Source organism: Fukomys damarensis, unplaced genomic scaffold, assembly GCF_012274545.1.
Source record: "Fukomys damarensis isolate Sample0158 unplaced genomic scaffold, DMR_v1.0_HiC HiC_scaffold_33, whole genome shotgun sequence".
Lineage (NCBI taxonomy): Eukaryota > Metazoa > Chordata > Mammalia > Rodentia > Bathyergidae > Fukomys > Fukomys damarensis.
Window position 1 is genome coordinate 34,653,334 of NW_022900945.1, and position 19,459 is coordinate 34,672,792.

General features: G+C 34.7%; 1 protein-coding gene and 1 long non-coding RNA gene across 2 annotated transcripts in view; one reads left to right on the forward strand and one right to left on the reverse strand.

The window, feature by feature from the left end:
• The window catches only part of Olfm3 (olfactomedin 3), a 191,601-nt gene that overhangs the window by 47,771 nt on the left and 124,371 nt on the right, over positions 1-19,459 (reverse strand). The window lies entirely within an intron of this gene.
• Positions 1-19,459, forward strand: part of LOC117284014 — a 46,849-nt gene that overhangs the window by 8,167 nt on the left and 19,223 nt on the right. The window contains exon 2 of the long non-coding RNA XR_004515090.1: positions 16,480-16,541. This is a non-coding gene — a long non-coding RNA (uncharacterized LOC117284014). The remainder of the gene's footprint in view (positions 1-16,479; positions 16,542-19,459) is intronic.

Consider the following 19,459-nt stretch of genomic DNA (forward strand, 5'->3'; position numbering starts at 1 on the left):
GTATTTTTGGTGTAAGCCAAAAAGTACCAGCCCCAACTCTTGTTTTGTCTTCTTTTGAACCTTAAGAGTTAGAGGGACCGTAAGTGTGAAAGTCATCTATTTCTGTTGCTTTTGGTTAACAAAGATCATATATAATGCTGCAAAGAAGATGAAAAAGACCTCATCCTATGTAAAAGATGAGTTTCAAACATAACAGTTCCCCATATGTATATCAAAATATTGCATTGTACACCTAAATGTATATAGTACCATAAAAGGAAAAGAAAAAAGAAGGTTAAAAATGGATTAGAAAAGATAGAGAAGGCAGTGTTTGAGGATCCAAGTCAGCTTCAATTTGGCCCTTAACAATCAAAGACCACGCTGCTTTTGAGAATTCAACACTTTTCCCTTATTGCCTTGAGGTTTTAGCACTGTCTTAAAAGCATTCACTAATGAAAGAATGAATTTAGAGTGGAAAACATTAACAAAGTTTTTTAGAGGAGGAATTTCTGCTTTCTCGTCTCTGCCTTCATCTGTGAAGCTGTCTGGAGCTCCGCAAACCCTGAGGATCTTTGGTTGGCAGCTGTTGTTGCTACTTCAAAGGAGAAAAGTAGAAATGCAAGGGAGGAATAAATACTCTTTGAGTGAACAAATTTTCCCTGACTTTTTGCTCAAATCAGAGAAGTGGGAAAATGTAATTCCAGGATTAAGCTAGAAGAAAAGAGGATGTAGGGTGATGTGGTGAACGGGAGACCCTTGCCTCAGTCACTGCCTTGCTCTGGTTTTAGGTTTTTGAACTGGGAAATGAAAACATTAGAGTGAATTTCTGGATAGTTCCTTGCCTGTTGCAGAGCTACACTCAAGATCCTCATGCCTGTCCCCACAGGACACATCCCCCCTCACGACGCCCTGGTTGTGCATTGCTGCATGAGGAGCTGTGTGATTGCAGGAGCCATGCGTAAAGTCAGTTTTCTCATGTGTAAACTGTGGATAATAAGAGAAGCTAATACTTGGCATTTATGAGGGTAAAGTAAGCTGCTGAATATAAATCACATCTAGGCAGGGCCTAGAACATGATAAGCTCTCAAGGAATGTTTACTATCATTATTCCAAGACAAAAAATATGTATATGTACCTTTTTCCCATCTTCATGGAAGAATGAATAGGGGCCAGAATTATTGGTACTAAAGAAGTGGAGGCCATCAAGTTTGGGATAAATTACTGACATAAAAGCTTTAAGTGTTTTTTTTTAAATGCAAACTATTAGTCTTTCTAATGTGGCTTGTTTAGACGGATTCACTGTAGTAGTATTCTTCGCAATCCACGAAGCATTCCCACCCTACTGGCCTACATCTTAGGGTTCCTATTTAAGTCTATCTGCCAAGTACTAGTCTCGGAACTTTACACATATGAACTCATTTAATCCTCACACAGACTTTCTGGGGGGATATTATAACCAGTCTGTAGATCAGAAAATGAGCACTGGGTGGTTAAATACGGCTTTCAATGTCACATACTTAATAAATGGCCAAGCCAATATGTAAACTCCCATAGTCACATTCTTGATTGTGTGTTCTTAGTTATTATGCTGACTCCTTCACCCACACTCATGTGATAACAATATTACAGCCTATGCTGACTAGGAATTTTGTCTTTTTTTAAACATTTGGAATTATGTGGGTGAAACATTAGAGTTTAGTCATGTGCATGCTCTTGGCGGATGATTGCTTAAAATGAGCACAAAAATTTAAAATAAGGGAAAAAAAATGAGAACCAAGACCTGTCATGTAAAGGTACAAGATCCCAATAATGAATGCAATTGCACTGTATACCTAAAATGTACCGATAAACTCAATAAAAGAAAAAAATAAAATAAAATAAGTAATCTTTATGTATCAATTTTATATTTGCGATGGAGTGAAACCCTCCCAGGGAACACTGAGTCTCAGGTAAGGACTCGGTCCCTGCTTCATTTTCATTGGAATCTATTTTCAGAGTTTTCTAATTCACCCAACTCACCAGGGCAGACTGAAGTGTTAAATTATTGCCAAAAGCTTTTCTGGAAAAAAAATTGTTTAGGAAGAGAAATCTCAAAGAGGTTGGGAAATTGCTTGGTGATCAGAAAGAAGCCTGTTTCAGGGGTAGCATGAAAGAACAAAATTGGATCTTCAAATGTGCAATTTTCTGGAAAGTTGTTACAAGTTGTTTCATAAAGCTTATCTCCCTTATGGAATTTGAAATGTATGTTTAGCACGAACCATAAATCTGGCGGTAGTAAACAACCTAGACATCAAAGGATGAAAGAAGATTGCATTTGTAGTAAGCTTTTAACAAAGTCACACAAATAGCAGGAAATCTGCAGTTGATTTCCATGCACAGCATTAGTTACACTATTCTTCATCATTGGCCCTTCATCAATATGAAAAGTAAGGCTGTTTTGTGATTTAAAAATTCTGGAGAGACAAACACAGTTAAATATAAATGTGCAAAGATCTGGTCTTGGACTGACATTGTCACTGAAGCCTGCTGAGAGTTATACGGTTTTAAAAATTCACAAAAACTGTTAAAACTGGGTCATTAAAATAACAACCACAGACATGAAGCTGTTCAAACTCACTCTTTGGTTTCAATGGCATAACAAAATATTAACCTTATGAAAATGATTTGAAGAGGACTTGATTTGAAGAAACTTGATTTCAAAACAATTCCTTTGTCAATACTCATCAAAAAGAACCCAATACTATATAGAATTTGGAACTAAAAAATGAATAAGTAAAGGAAAAGAGGCTGACAGATGTTATCTCTGTTATTGAATGAAATGAAATAGTTTTTTCTGACTCTTAATGTCTTTTTGTTTCACATTTGAGAAGCAATTGAGCATTATTTTCTGTTGTCAGAAAAACATGAGGATATTATTAATCTTACTTTAAAGTGAATTCTGTGACTCATTAACTGAGTCATATTCAGGATTAAAACATATCTATGATATCATCTCGAGTAATTATTCAATCTGGGAATGTAATAGAATACAAGTGACTGTGTTCATTAAAACCAACTGATTCCAAACTTGTAAGTATGGGGATAAAGTAGAGGGACAAAAGGGAGAAGATTATTACTATGGTGAAATGATAAGAAAAAAAAAAACTTTAATGGAAAGTACAATGTTCCAGCTGATTTTATAGGTTCAGCTCTTAATTTCCAATTCTTTCAAGGAAACTGACAGTACAATATTCTATAGGCTCAAAATAATATAAATTTTAAGAAAATTCATCCTCTTATCTTGAGGAATTTCATCCTTTACCTCAAAGAGTATAAATTCATATATTTTAGTCTTTCCTTTGGCAAGAAGAACATATACATATTTTGTCTTCTTAGTTTACATTTTAATCTCTTCTTCCATTAATAAAATAAAATCATAGTAGACCAAAGGTAAGGACAGTAGGATAAAGAGATAGTGAAGTAAAAATGGTTATTATTGTTGAAACAATATTTTTCAGAGAAGGAAGTCAGACAAATAGAAATATCAGAGCTCTTGGATGACCTTGCATTATTGAAAATTAGTTTTAAAGTTACATTTTCAACAAGGTATAATTTTAATTATAATATTTACATATAATGAGCCAGAAAATATAATGCCAAAATATTTTAGTGTACAGGCTTCTTGTCAAGTCTCTTTAAAAAATGTAAGTAGACACATAATAAAAGGAGGACTCAATAAGATTACTGATATTGTGAAATGGGAAGAAAGGGGCTAAAGGTGTAGGGAAGGTGGGACGGGTAGGGGAAGGGTAATAAGGGAAAAGAAAAAAATGTGAGATAATGAAAAGATGGAAATAAAGTGTTTGTAGATGGGGAGGGGAGGAGGGGGTGAAGGGAGGGCAGGGACAAGGGGAAAAATGAGAACCAAGACCTGCCATGTAAAGGTACAAGATCCCAACAATGAATGTAACTGTACTGTATCCCTAAAATATACCAATAAACTCAATTAAAGCTGATAAAAAAGGAGGGTTCAGATTTTAGCCATCATTTAAAAGGAACTGGTGTGGGTGATTTTTTTCCCCACCCGCCCTCATCTTTTCCCTCTCTTATCCCTACTCTCTCCTTTCTTTTTTAGACTCTTCATTCACATTTTCTTTTCTTTATTTCTTCTCCTTCTTCCTTTTACCCCCTTCTAGGAGCCTTGCACTGATGTATGATTTGAGTAGAGTTTTTTTTTTTTTTTAGCAATTCTGTTGTGCTTTACTATTTTTTTTTTTTTTGGCACTGGAGATTGAAACCATGGCCTCTGGCATGCTAGCCAAGCAGTCTCCCACTGAGTTATACTCTAGCTGATGCTTTCTGTTTTTAACCATTCCTCAGGCTGTCTGGATGCAATTTAAGCACAGATAATTATTGTATTTTTTTCACTTCATATTTGGAAGTTCTGTTTTCACTCATTCACACTATTTAAAACAATGCAAAACTTCCCTCCTCTTAACAATGAAACAAACATATTTAAGATATACTTCACCTGTTACTGAAATCCATCATGATGCTACTAAATTTAAAATTGGAATCTACCCAAAACTGCTATCCAGTGATATTGGAGCACCAATGATGTGTATCTCCCATTAATAACTTTAATTTTCAAAAGTTAATAAATATATGGGCTCGGGGTATATATTGTGAGCTCAGTGGTATAGTTCTTGCCTATTGTGCTTATAGTGCATGAAGCTCTGGTTTCAGTCCCCAATTCTGATGAAAGAAAAAAAGAAAGAAAGAAAGAAAGAAAGTTGGAAAGGAAGACAGAAAGGAGGAAAGAAAGACAATATTTTTCTACAAAATTGCATTTAGAGTTATTTAGGGAGTAAAAAACTTCATAATAAATCTTTTATGCATTTAACAGAGGTTTATTTAACATGTCGCATATGCTAGACAGTAAATGCTAGACATCAGAGATTAATAAAATTCCCTTATTCAACTTTTCATGTTCTTGTGGGAGGATGATAGAAACAAGGGGTAAATTTATCTATAAAAGTAATTTTAATATAATGCAGTACATACTGTATACAAAGTATACACTAGGTCATGTACACTAAGTCATAAACATATTGGTTATAGACTGTGTTGGGCGGGGCAGAGAAGACTTCAGGAGATAATGAGTTTAGGGAGACAGTAAAATTTCTCAAGTAAATTGGAAGGAAGAATATTCAGCACTGAGAGTAGCATGCATGAATTCATTACTGGAGTTTTAGAGATGCGTGTTTATTTGAGAAACTTTAGTACTTTGGAGTAGTGGAAGGAAAACACATGCGATAGGGTAAAAAGAGGGAGGAGGTGAGGTTGGAAACATTGCAGCAACTAGTAGAGACGTGTGGCTCTCTGCGAAGATTAGGGATTGTTGCAGCTGTGTCTTTGAAAAACTGAAGTTTGAAAATAGATAGTGTTCTTCTAAGTTCTATGTGGAAAGCTTGGTCCCTAGGAGGTGCCATTGGTAGGTATTATGGATCTTTGAAATAAACTAAGCACTAGTTTCATGTTTATTTATGTGATTTTAAAAAATATTCTCACCATTTGAATGAAAATCATAATCATAATGTTTGAAACTCTTCAATGACCTCCTTGATTTTTTCACAGCCTCTTTTATTTCATTTCTTTGAGAGTCAGATAATGGGAAAACCTATCCTGTAATTTCTCTTTTCATTCCAGTTACTCTTCGGTAATCCTTCGTATTTGGTCAGACCCGTGTCTTACAATACTCCTACCAGTGTCATAAAACCGTGTGTCTTTTATATGACATTGTTTAACTTTCATTTTATTTGCATTGAATGATATCTTATAGTTACAGTGTGCAAAAATCAGTGACTTCAGATATATCCCATTGTAGGTAGAATAATGTAGCAATATGGAGTGATAATTCACTAAATAAGTGATCTTATAGTTGGTGAATGTTTTTGAGTTGTGATGGCCTTTGCTCCCTTGCTCAGCTTCAAAATGACAGAGCTTTGGTAACACACACCTAGTTAACCATAGCACAATGTTGAGTAGAGGATTAGAAAGAATAAGCCTTTACTTGCGTAAGCTGTGTGATCTAAAATGTGGTGAATTTTTCTAATATTTTTTACAGTAAAAGACAAATTGTCATTAATTGTCCTCAGAATACTCACCCTCACTTCAAACACACTTACTCCTTCATTCTTGACATTTTCTGAAGAAGTTCTTACGTTCTCTCTCGTGTACGTTTTTAGTTGTACTGTCCTGGTTGCTTAAATTTTCTGAGTCCAGTAAAAAATCTTTATGTTTCGTGGTCATTTTTAATTTGGGGAAGAGCCAGAAGGTGTATGGTGTCAGATAGAGTAAATAATGAGGAGAAAGACACACTGTAACGTTTTCGCAAGACTGCCTTGCTATTGAATGTCACATATAGCAGCATTTACTATATTTTCAAATCACAACTTGCAGGAAATCGACTTCCAGAATTGCTTTAGAAAATGAAGGAATGGTGAGATAAATGTGTTTGAAGTAAGGAGGTTATTTCCAGAAGACCTAACGGCAATATGTCTTTTAACATAATAAGTCTGTGAAATTTAGATATTCACCATATGTTTCAATCACATTACTTGTTCTGATTCTGGGATTTGGGAGAAAAATAGAGATAAGGATGTTCCCTTTACATAATTCACTCATTTTAGGGTAAGGTTGTAATAACCATAAGTAAAAAGGATAATTCCTTGAGTTCACAGCAGCTATGGAAATCTGCAAGGTATTAGTTTGATTTGACTGTCCCTTCCCATACTTTGATTTTATTATTTTCCCATCTTCTGGAAAGAATATGATCATGAAATATTTGTAGAGCTGGCTGCTGCCTAGAGGTTACCAATGTTAAGTTTCAACAAAGGCCCCAGCTATTCAGAAAGCCCCTGGAAAACTGAATCTGCAGAGGGTGTAGGCAGATGCAAAATCTTAAAAAGTGGCTAATTGGTAGTTGAACAAAGACAGAACCATGTTTATGTGGTGTGGGTTGAGAGTATTCTGGTCCCGGTGCTCCACTCAGAATTTGCAGTATGGCATGTTTCAGTTTCCTCTGAAGGTCCAATATTCTCTCACTCTGAATAGATACAAGAGCCTAGGCTCAACATCATATAGACCTGGATTAGAATATCAGTTTAATCATGTCCTGTGAGACTTTTCAAAATCTCCTTTGACTTATCTTTAAAGATTATACTACCTACTGCTGAAGTCTATTTGATATGAACACTAGGGACATACATATGGTCCAACAAAGGGCATTAACCTGTTGCACCTAGGATATTGTACAGCAGAGGAATCATGTAGCATCTTATTAGACAAAAGAAGAAACAAAGGTAGAAACAGACTACAGGAAGGTTGACGTTTAGACAATATTAAAATAAAACAATCTTGATAGCATCAAAAATGAGCAACGCTCTATGTGAAGAGTTTAACATCAGCCTTGAGTTCAGAAGTGGACTCTGGATTCTGTTTCCTTGGAAACTAGAAAGTGAAGATAAATGTTGAATATTGTGTCTGAAAACTCTTGTATGAAGCTTTGCACCTGGGTTGAAAATTGAGGCTGCTTCTCTGTGTCAAAGTGACTAAAATTCTTCAGGCAAGAGTGGGCTATTCTATTTTTACTGATCTGATTTCAAAAGGTAGAGTTTTTAATGGTCTATCATTTTAGAGAACAAAGTGTCTGAGTACTCTACCTATTGATAAAGGAACAAAGGCTTTATATAGTTGATTTCATAGGCTTAGACAAATAAAATGTGATACAGTATGAAATACTGGGCACAGTGCTTGTGGAAAAGCAAGTGCTATTATTATTATGGTTGCTGTTGTTGCTGTTATTGCTCAACTGTCCTTTCACAAATAAACTTCAAATAATAAAATGAATTCTGAGTTGTACAGTGTGCAATCTTTAGTCACTAAACTGTACAGTTTCAGGAACCTAACTAGCCAGTAAAGGGATAAACTGTAGGAGTGCCATGCTATGAACAGTGGTCTGGAGGCACACAATCACCAGTTGCTATTGACAATAGACATTTCCTAACTCTACCTCACCAGAAATGCCACTCAGTTAATGAACTTGGTGTGGCACATGTATTTCACTTCCTAGAAGTTTCTGGCTTTGATGGGGAATGAAATTGCAGAAATACACATAAAATACACTCACATGTGAGTGAGCCCACAGAAGCACCAAAGTACATGTGCCATTCACAAATGACTGGAAATAGAACCTTATTGCATAAAAATACAGCATAATTGTTATGTCATCCAGTTATAGCTCCTTGAGTTCCCTTTGCGATACCCTATTATACATTACTTTTTCCAAAATGAACATTTCTAATATTAACAAAATCAGCACTATGCAACTGACTGGCTCTGTATTGGGTAATTGAACTCGTGAGTAAATCTCTTACACACATGCTCTTTTCACCGTCCCAGTTTGTCGGTGAACAAGACAAGAGCGCTACTTCCTCACGTACCAAAATCTCTAAACTTGTCTGTTCCTCAGAACATGACTGGACTTTCGACCATTTCTTGCATGAGATGCTTTAGGAACTTCCACCTTCCTGATTATTTTCGATGGACACATTCTTTTTGGTCAATATCACTATGCTCAGAGCAGATGAACTATTTTTCTCATACTCTAGGTTGGTCTGATAAGTCTAAATGAAAGAAAGAAACGGACTCACTTATGAAAACAGCAATATATTCTCCTTTTCTAAGACTAACAAAAATTATACAAAAATTAAGTATGTTATCCTTCCCACAAGAAATTATAATTGAGATTTACACAAAAGAAACATTTACATTTTAACCCAACAAATGTAATCTTGAATGTAAAGTCCAGTTGCATGGTAAAAGGCAACTTTGCACTTACAATAATATGTATTTCAGTGATGAACTATAACAAAATTTTCTCATTGCTACATACAATAATTTAAGTCACAGAGTATTTTTTCAATCCATAAAGGATTAATTTCCTTTTCCAGGATTTCCCAAATAGCTATTGGCATCTAGAGAATTTCAGAGTCTTACGGTATTGATTTCCGAGCAACTTGCTGCTTCAGAAGCTGAGACTCAGTGGGAAGACAATTTAGAGGGCACCACGGCTGCCGCCTCTCTCTGCTTTTGGGCTTTGAAGTTAAATTTCAGATTCATCCCTCTCTTCCTTGTCCTTACAACCTCAAGCATATTAAATTAGCTCATATAAAATTATTTAATTAGGTAATAGTATCAAAATAATGAGAGTCTATATTGGTTCCTGCATATTTTTCAAATTGTTAATATTATAAACCAAAAGTGACACACTATACACACTATCATAGCTGACTGAAGCAAGTTTCAGAGTTATATGGTACTTTACACAATGATAATTCATTATTTCCTCATTCGATGTGAACAAGGACTGCATTTGTTTTGCTTGTACCATTTGTCTCTTTTTGTGCTTTTTTGTCACTGAAACTTAGCCACCTTAAACCTCACTTCTATCCTCTTCCACCATGTAGTCTTTAACTCCTCTTGAAAGCCAAATTTCTATGTACCAAAGTATTTCCTTATTTATTAGAAATCTACAATTTTAAAAAATTGTGACATGAGAGCACAGCTTTTGGTTAACTACTTTATCTAAATTTTATGTTTGAGTAGACTGCGAAAATTATTATCCCACAACCTTTCTCATTTTTAATACTTCATTTTGAAAAATGTGAAAATTACTCTCAATAATGTATATTTTGCAATTCTAAAAAAATAAATGTCTTCCTACCAGAACAGATTGAGAGACAGGTGACATGGAGGGATTTGTGAGCCTGGGTTCTCTGAAGTAGAGACAATTTGATCCTTATCCCTCCTTTCAAACACTCATGGTCAACCTCAATATCCATGCTAATCTGACTCACTAAATGTGAAACATTAATGACTTCATACATGACACTATTATCTTTTCGTTTTGCATTCTCACACTACCTTGTAACAAGTTTACCCATATAGACAATTTCTTATCATTTACCCATTTCTATTTCCAGGTCAGCAACTTCTAGACTTCCACTGTGTTTTAGATCATATATCATTTTCCTTCTCTATTTTTTCCCCTTTGATACAGGATCTTACTATGTAGTTGAGGATGGCCTTGATCTCACTATATTATCCACTCTGGCCTACAGTTTACAGCAGTCCTTCTGCCTCAGCCCCCACCCCAGCCTCCTGAGATACAGCTATGTGCCACCGCATCTTTGCTTGATCTTAAAACTTTGGCTTCAATGTTTTCACTCAGACCATGGAAGTTTGTCAGTATTTCCATTCTTCTCGTTTGTGAAATTCACATAACTTTTCCTCAAATGATTCTGAACTTTCTATGTGGTTTCTAATTTACTTTACCTCCCCTGCTTCATTTTTCAGCACGATGGAGCCTGTTCTATCAGGACAATTTCAAAGCAGTGTTTATGGTTGGAACAACCTCAGTCAGTCTTTAAGGCAAGGCAGATTTAGAAAGGCTGCCATGGAAGAGAATAATGGCATTTTGATTTTCTGGGCTTACTTTTAAAGTCATTCTACCTTCTAATAAGTCCATACCTTTTCAATTTGTATAGCTAAAGCAGTCTTGTTAACACAAACCCAAAGTAGAATTCAGTCAAGAACTGAAGATGCTCTAGGCCTTTGTTTCATTGACAATATTTTTAAATGCCATTTTGTATTTGAGAGATTCTCTAAATATGCACTATTACATTGCATACTGAGGAATATTAGTATGTAAGGTGAAGTCACAATAATTTTTTCAGTGGCAGATCACTCAGGAGTGTTCTATGCCAATTCACCACCATACAATGACATTTTACTCTAAAATCATTAGTATTCATCCTCACATATTTAACAGCTCCATAGGACTGCAGTCCAGGCATATCCTGGGAGAGGCTGAATGTGGTGTTCTGAGTCCAGGACTGGCCATGCCCACATCGACTCAGAGTTGGTAAGTTCAAGGCCAAAATTATGTAACCTCCAGTATGTAGCTTTAATATTACTAGATTTGAAAAGAGTTTTTATTGAGTTTCATTAAGAATTTGTATGATATCTGTATTTAGTTGAGTATTTATTTGATTGGAATCTTTCTCAAAAGGAAACTTAGCTTAATGCTTTGCCACTATATGAAATAAAACTATTTTCCTTTCCTGAAAGACACAAAAGAAAAAGCAGCAATCATATTTCATCAGCTGAAGGAATCTGTCAGTCTGTGGAGTACTAATGACCATTCTTTTGTGTATTTAAACTATAGTCAAGTGAAATAAAATGTCCTTGATTTCCAGAAAGATACCTTCATTTAAAATTATTTGAGAAAGCACTATGCTTAGTAAATATAAATAAATATAATAAATTACCTCTCCTTAAAATATAACTACTCTGCTGAAATTAGATCACTACTTTTTAGCTTAGTCAATAAAGTCACTTTGGATTCGAATATATTCTTTTCTAGTATATAATTAATTGAATAAGATTGCTTAACATTGTAATTGTTCTTAATACAGAGAATGCCCTAAAAGATAGTTAGTGTACATTCCTTGGAGGGCCACTGTATATAAAGTAAATGTAAACTATGATATCATCCTCCATTCTGGGCGTTTTTGGTTTGGCATTGCTCTGTTCACTGAAGCAGCAAAATTATGAATCCATACAGTCAACATCACAGGAATGAAGAGGAGTTTCTACTTGAGAATCAGTCAGATCTGGGTGAAAAGCTCAGGTGTGCTACCTAAAAATGGTGAGACTCTAAGGAAGTTATTTAACCTATAAATTTAGCTACCTTATGTTGATAATAAGAGGGAATAACAGGATGTTTCTCATAAAGTTATCGTGAGGATCCTTATGGAATAACTGACGAGCTAGTAGTTTCTGAATATTCAAAATCATTAGGTGATTCCAATAACAGGGTATGATCCTACTTTGGATAAATATTCCTAATAAAAGTTGTCCAGTGGATAATTGTGAAAATTTACTTGGTAGTAACAAAGCAGTTGTTTCACCTTTTCCGTACAGTGTATATATTATACCTGCACTTGGAAATTTAAATATCTTTGAGAAATCAGAAGTTACAGAGATGTTGTTTATTCCTCTAAACATTTTCAATGACTTCATTCTCACAATAATCCAACACAGAATTTCAGTGACAACCCATGGCAGTGACTGCTCGTATTATATTTTCCCTACTGATGTCATGAACAGTAGTGAATGTGAAATTATCCACCTTTAAATTAGCTACAGATGTCCCAATTGCCTCGCCTTATCATGAAATGTTCAGTTTTATAAAGTATATGTCACTGTTTAGCTTTCCATTTGCTTGCTCTGCTTTTCTTCCCTGTGTCTCAATGTAAGTCTGGCACCAATTACTAAATTGCTAATGTCTCTGTAGACTTAGATATGACTTCCTTCTTATAGAAGGCTAGTGGACAACCAACTCGTCAACATTCAACTCAGAGTTTACTTCCTCTCTGAAGATTTTTAACTTCTCTCCTTAGTCAAACTTAGAAAGTGCGTGTGTGTGTGTGTGTGTGTGTGTGTGTGTGTGTGTGTAGGGGTTTTCTTTTCTTTCTTACAGTATGTTTCTGTAAAAGCTTAGAGAGAAAAGGCAAGGATTACCAAGAAAATATTTTGTTTTAAATTTACATATTCCATAGGCTTTCTTTCTCCCAAAAGTGAGATTGAGTGCAAAAATGTATAATATAATATTTTTATCAGGCCCCTTTAACAAGGCACCTACTAATCCCTTTTCCTATGACCTTCTACAGAAATACGGAATCTTTTTTTTTTTTTTTTTTTTTCAGTATGGGGGATTGAACTCAGATCCTTGAGCTTGCAAGGCAGGCCAGAGAGCTGCTGAGCTAAATCCCCGGCCCCCAATTTTTATTTATTTATTTATTTTTATTTTTAAATTTTTTTTCAGAATCTTGATTTTATACCTCTTATCCGTTCCTGGTTCCTGTGTAGTCACATTATTTAATATTTGTCAGCTCTATCCAGTTCTTTGAGGGTAGAGGATTTTCACCATTTTAATCTAAAGAAAGTACAGAAATTAATGTCTAATGGAATCAATTAGTGTGGTTTTATGTTGATATATGAATGAATACATTTTAGAACTATATTCTTTATTTTTTTGTCACAACTGTAAACCACAAATAGAAAAAATGCATAATATTTTTTTTGGATTCAAAAAAGAAATTATAGTTGACATATTAAAGTTCAGATACTTTGCTTCCTAAGAAAGCCCTAGGTCACCATTTGTTTTTTACTGTATGCAGAATTACTAAGTTGGTTTTCTGGTATTCTCGTAAAAACCAATTGTATGGTTCAGGGTACCACCTTCTGCAGAAACTTGCAACATGAGCAGTATGAATTGAAAGCATGACAGGCTATCAATACAGACATAACATAAAATAAACACAGATTCCAAAACAACAGGAGCTTGGTGTATTTTAGTTCAATCACAAACTTTTCCACAGAAAAATAATAGAAACAAAACAAAATAAAACAAATCAAATCCAAACTTAATAATCATAATCAAATTGTATCAAAATGGCCAAACTGTTTATGAAATGTTTACATAATTGAAACATAATATATTAAAAGAGAATGTAGGTTATTATACAGTGATGTCCATTGAATATGATTCAAAAGAAAATTTATATGAATTATTTTATAGGCTGAGCGGGTAGCACTGTGGTAGAGAGCATAGTTAACATTCATGAAGTCTGGGATTCAATCCCTAGGACCAAACTAAATCAAACCAAACATAAAACAGAATCTTTAGATTGTTTTGTATTAGGACATGCATAGCACACATAGAACAGTGAAGGTGTGTGTACAAAACCCAATATAATAAATGTTATGGAAGACTAAATAATTACTGTAGGATCAAAGAGGAAGTAACACGGTGAGTTCTAGGGGTATGAAATGTATGCGAAATGACAATTAAGTGGAGCTTTCAAGAATGAGTAGAGGGTTGGAAAGAGAAGGACAGGAAGAGAACTCACAGTGGTTGAGGGGAAGGTAAGAAATTCAATGTCTTTAAAATATAGACAAGTAAAAAATACACAGAAAAGAAAGGACTGATGATAGAGGTAGCGAAGATCACTGTCGAGGTAGCAACATGACCACTTTTGTTTCATCGTTTTAGTCAGAGAAGGTATACGAATGATTGGATTTGGTAGAATAACAGTTAGATGGTCATGGTAAGAGTTCAGGAAATCTGTTTTTAAAATCTACAAAGTAGTTCAAGGAAAATGCTACGCTAACAGTATACTTCGGTGGGAGAAAACAAAAGGACGGATGGGTGGACACGGGATGGCCTTGATAGAGTCAGGGAAATCCAGAGAAGGCACCGATTCACGCAGAAAATAATGCCTGCAGCTCTGAAAATGCAAAAAGCAAGAGAAAGGACGATGTGACATCCAAGTGGGTGCGGGAAATACAAACCAGAGATTTGGAAAGTTGATGAAACAGGAGATTCAGATTTCATTCCTGTCGCTCCTGGAAGTAGATTCTCAGCACAAAGCAAGAGTTACAGAATAAAAACCAAACAGTACATTGAGAGATAGCTTTACTTTCGAGACAAGCAGAGAGAACAGGATGAACTAGTGTGAACAGAAGAAATGGCAAGATCAGAAGAGACAGATGGGAGAGTCTTTGTCTCCTATGGAAGGGAATAGTCTGGAGCATCAGTGGAGTTACGCGTCCCATAGCAAAATCATTATTCCACACATGGTTTAGAAGTCACTCTATTTGATTTTCTTTGGAGGTGTGGAGAATCCACTACTAAAGTTGTACAATTAAGGAATGATGAAGGCTTCAGAATATAAACATCAGAATCAAATCCTATTTGCTGTAGTTTAACAAGAAAGGAGCTTGGGGAAGTCAGATATTAAATTATATAGGTGATATTATTATGGTAAATACAATGTTTTGAGTAGTCCTAAGATTAGAAGTTTTCCAACATCGTTCCTATGTTCCACTTCATTTAGCTTTAGTAAAAATAGGTATGCCTGAAGTTAAGGGTTAATGCTATTCCTTAGACAGATTGTGTTTTTTACAAATATTTTTAATTGGTACATTTTAGATAAACTGTACAGCTACATTCATCATTGGGGTCTTGTACCTTTGCATGACAGATCTTGATTCTTACTTTTCCCCATGCCCCTAGCCTCTCCCTCCCCCTCCACCCTTCTCTATTTCCAAAGTCTTTGCTTCCATTTCTTCCTTTTCTCTTATTTTTGCTCTTCCCTTTTAACCTTTCCCCTGCCCCTCCCATTTGCCCAATACCTTTAGAATATGTTTTTCAAAATGAAAACTACAGCTTACCTTTTAGTTTTTAAAAATATTATGTGCCTCTAGAAGCTATTTACCTATCTTCCCTGGGAAGATCTCAATTGTTCTGGCTCAATTTCATTTCCTTAGAGGTTAGACATTCCAGGTTCAATGATGACAAATGATAATTATTTTTTGGTGAAATCTCAATTTGGGGTCAATGATCTAGACATCAGAGAGTGGGAATAAAAATGTATCTGATCACTGCATTTTAATAATGAAGATGAGCATTTTGATGGTTTTTAGAATTTCCGTGTTGTTAAATCAGTTTTGCTTTAGTAGCAACTTTGTGAATGACTGTCTCTATCTTAATTAAAACAATAGGAAAAAAAGCAGTATCAAATAAATGGAAAACAGTGTTTTTTTTTTAAAGCTCATTTTTACTAGCACAAAACCATAGGTTCTGTAGAAGGTAAAATCTGGACTTTCACAGACTAACGTTTGATAAGATTAGATTAAGTGTTTCAAAATGTTGCTGTGAAATAGTTATTTTAGCATAAATAATCCTGAAGTAGGACTGAATGGCATCCTGTTCTGTGGTGATGAGAGTGTGAGAAAGAACAGTGCCCTGTATCCTTCTACACCTCCTGTGGGCTTCCCTCCAATTGCTTTTTCTTCTGAAAATGGGAATTCATGTTTCTGAGTGTAAGAAGTAAAATGCAACCTCCAGGAAATTCTCAAAGTGACTTGAAATTACATTACCATTGTTTTGGACTTCACAAGTTGTTTTGTAAAGGGGAAATAAAATTTGATATGCTAAGTTTAAGCTTGTAAACGATAAGAGCATCCATATGCAAGCTTTTATACTGAAAATGAAAGAAAATGTAAAGATTATAATATAATCATGTCCGTCACTTGTGGAACTTTTGCTTTGTGCCATGGGAAGATATTTTAATGATGAATGTCAAATTGGAAAGTTTCCAAGCTTTTTATCTATCTTGTTCTAAAGGATTAATTCCTACACACACACACACACACACACATACACACTCCATTCATAGTACTTTTCCAGCCTGTTATGTTCTAATATAGACTCATGTCAGGCTAGATCAAAATGAAATGAGTCCTGTAGCACTATACAGGGTCCCTCGATTAAAATAATTTAAAAAACAGTGGTTCTAAAATTCTAATACCTTGCATTTCTTCTTTTAGCCTTCAGAATCCTTCCATTTGACCCTCAGAGTAATCTCAAAGCATCTCAATTAAAAGAAAAGGTAAGTGACTCATGGGTGTTGCATTTTTTCCATGAATATGAACAGAAGAGGACAGATCTGGGTTTTAGACAAATCCCTTCAATTCTCATGTATTTTTCTTTCCTAGCATAACATAATAATTGAGAACCAAGTCTTTATAATCAGATATCCTAGGTTCCATTCCTCTTCCTACCCATTAGCTTAATCAAATTATTAATGATACTTTTGGTTTTCTTTAATGTAGAATTGTACTCAGCTACTATTTGTGTTGAGTAATATATTTGTTCAGCATTTAAATGTTGATAGACCAATTAAACACTAATACTCATTTCTAAATAATTTACTTTATTTATTAAAATAACATGTCTCCAACTTCCTGATCTAACAGAGAAAAGTACTGTGACTATCAAAATGGAATATTTCTTCTCTAATACTTATTTGGTCCTTTCTTCTCACATACATTGATTACCATGTGTAGCTTGTACTGAAAGTCCATTTATTACATTTACCACACCTCTGTTTACAGTCCTCTGAATTTATAAACTGGAAAAGGAGATTTGGAGCTTTTTAGAGTATCAGTGCTTTTACTACTGATGCTGAATGGTGGGTTTTGAAAATGCATTCTTTTCTATCAATCGTGTAGCTTCTCTCTCTCTCTCTCTCTCTCTCTCTCTCCCTCTCTCTCTCTTTCTGTGCTTAAACTGAGGACTTTCAAACTGAGCTACATTCTTATATATTTTATTTTATTTTGAGTCAGAGTCAATAAATGCCCAGCATTGGACTCTAACTTGAGATTCTTCTGCCTCAGCTTCCTAGAAGGCTGAGATTACCGGAGTATTCCACATGCCTGGTGGTCATTTGATTTTAAAAGACTAATTATATTTTGAACTACATCCATGATTAGATAAGCAAATAGATGCATGTCATACTAACCCAGAAAGAAATCAGGAGAGATTTAAATGAATATTTTTTGAGTTGAACTTTATTGGATATACAAATAATGTTATATCTAAGATGGAAGTTTTGATATATCTCCTGATAATTTTTGCCTGACATGCAGGCAGCTATTTCTATGGTCAGTTTCTTTTTTGTATCTACATTGTATAATAACCATTCCAATGATAATATAATAATAATATGAAGAGTAACAAATATTCATGAGTGTCTGTTTTCAGGCACTATATTAATCATTTTTGATATATGGTATATAAATTGATCATTGCAGACATTTAAAATTAAGAAAACATCATTTTTATATTATTAAATGAAGAATTTGGGATTCAGAAATATTAAATATCTATGCAGGGTCACATAGTATTACTGTTAATATTTTCTCTCTGGTGTTACAACTGTGATGTTGTGCTGTGATATTGTATAAGATATTGATTAGAAGGAGAAGAAGATTTTCTGCAAGTCTAACATTAAGAAGTAAAGTCAGCACTCTGGTTCACCTTGCTCAACTTTCCAAGTAGTTTTAACCTGGTGAGTAGAATTTTTCCATGCTAATTTAATCTAACAGAATAAATTATACTAACAGTTATTGTGGAGCTTTAAATTCTAACTTCTCTTATTTATGGATTATCTGAGTTACAATGGCTATGAATCCTCTCATGAGTAACAATTTCATTATGTAGAATTATTTCTGACATCATGGTCCTGGGTAAAATCCACTGAGAGAAATTAGTTTATGAAACAAAGTAATTAAATTCACTGTAAATGAAGAAAATGGAATGACTGTACACACTTGAATTTCTGGGAGGAAGGGTACTGAGATGATGATCTGAGAAAACAATTCAAATGCGTTTTCTATTACACCAGTGAAGCTATTCCATGTGACTTTGTAAGGGTGGATACATGTCAGTACACTTTTGTCAAAATACACAGAAAGTACAACACAAATTGAACTGCAGTGCAAACTATGGACTTTAGTTAATAATAAATGGATATTGGCTCATCAATACTAATGAAGGTACTGCTTGAATGCAAAATGTCAGTAACAGGAACTGTGCATGTGTATGAGGTGCAGAAGGGAAGAAGACTGTTTCTGATGATTTTTCCATAAAGCTAAAACTTTTCTAAAAAATAAAGAATATTAACTTAAAACTCCACACTCTTAAGATACCGAATGAGTTAAGTGAACTCATTTTAATAACAGCAAGAAGTGGCAATCGAAAAGGAGTAGAAATCTATAGTCCCTATAATGAATTTTAGACTATTAGAAGCAATATTTCTACTGTTGTTTTATCTGTGAAGCCATAACAAAAGCCACAAAATGTCTGTATAGAATTAATCTGAAACATATCAGTTCTTAAAACTAACTTTCAGTAATTTGAGCAGAATGTTTTTTAAAAATTTTGAAATAAACACAAGGAAAGATTTCACCATCATCATTTATTGAGAGCCACAGACTTGATTTCAGTTAAATAATAGAATCGTTTACCTTTACTTGAAAAACTTTTGGTCAAAAATGAGGAAACTGTTTAGTTAATGACTGGTTTGCTTGTGCCAAAAGAGAATTTATCAGGATTCTCTGGCAGATTTAGTTTTGCTCTCTTAATTTATTTTACCACACCTCAGATTAAAGGATTTCAGAAGTAACATAAGAAGGTTGTAAATATTTAAAAGATGGTGCCTTAGATCAGTGATTCCTAAGGTTCTCTCTGTTTAAAATTTATTTTTGCCTCACACTTCAAGCGAAGATTGGGATTGTTCATAAATATTCATTTCATGAATATCTTTCTCAACTATCTTCATACATTAGCAGCCACCTGCTCTGAGCAGCCTTAGAGTGCAAGTAGTATTAGAGGGAATAGGCGGGGTCAGAAAGCAGAAGTGCCGAGCACTGGTTGGCTTCTCAAGCTCCCTCTTCTGTATACCAAGTCCCAAAGCACCTGAGTACTGAGCAGTGATAGACATGTTGGATCCCAGCTCACTGCACA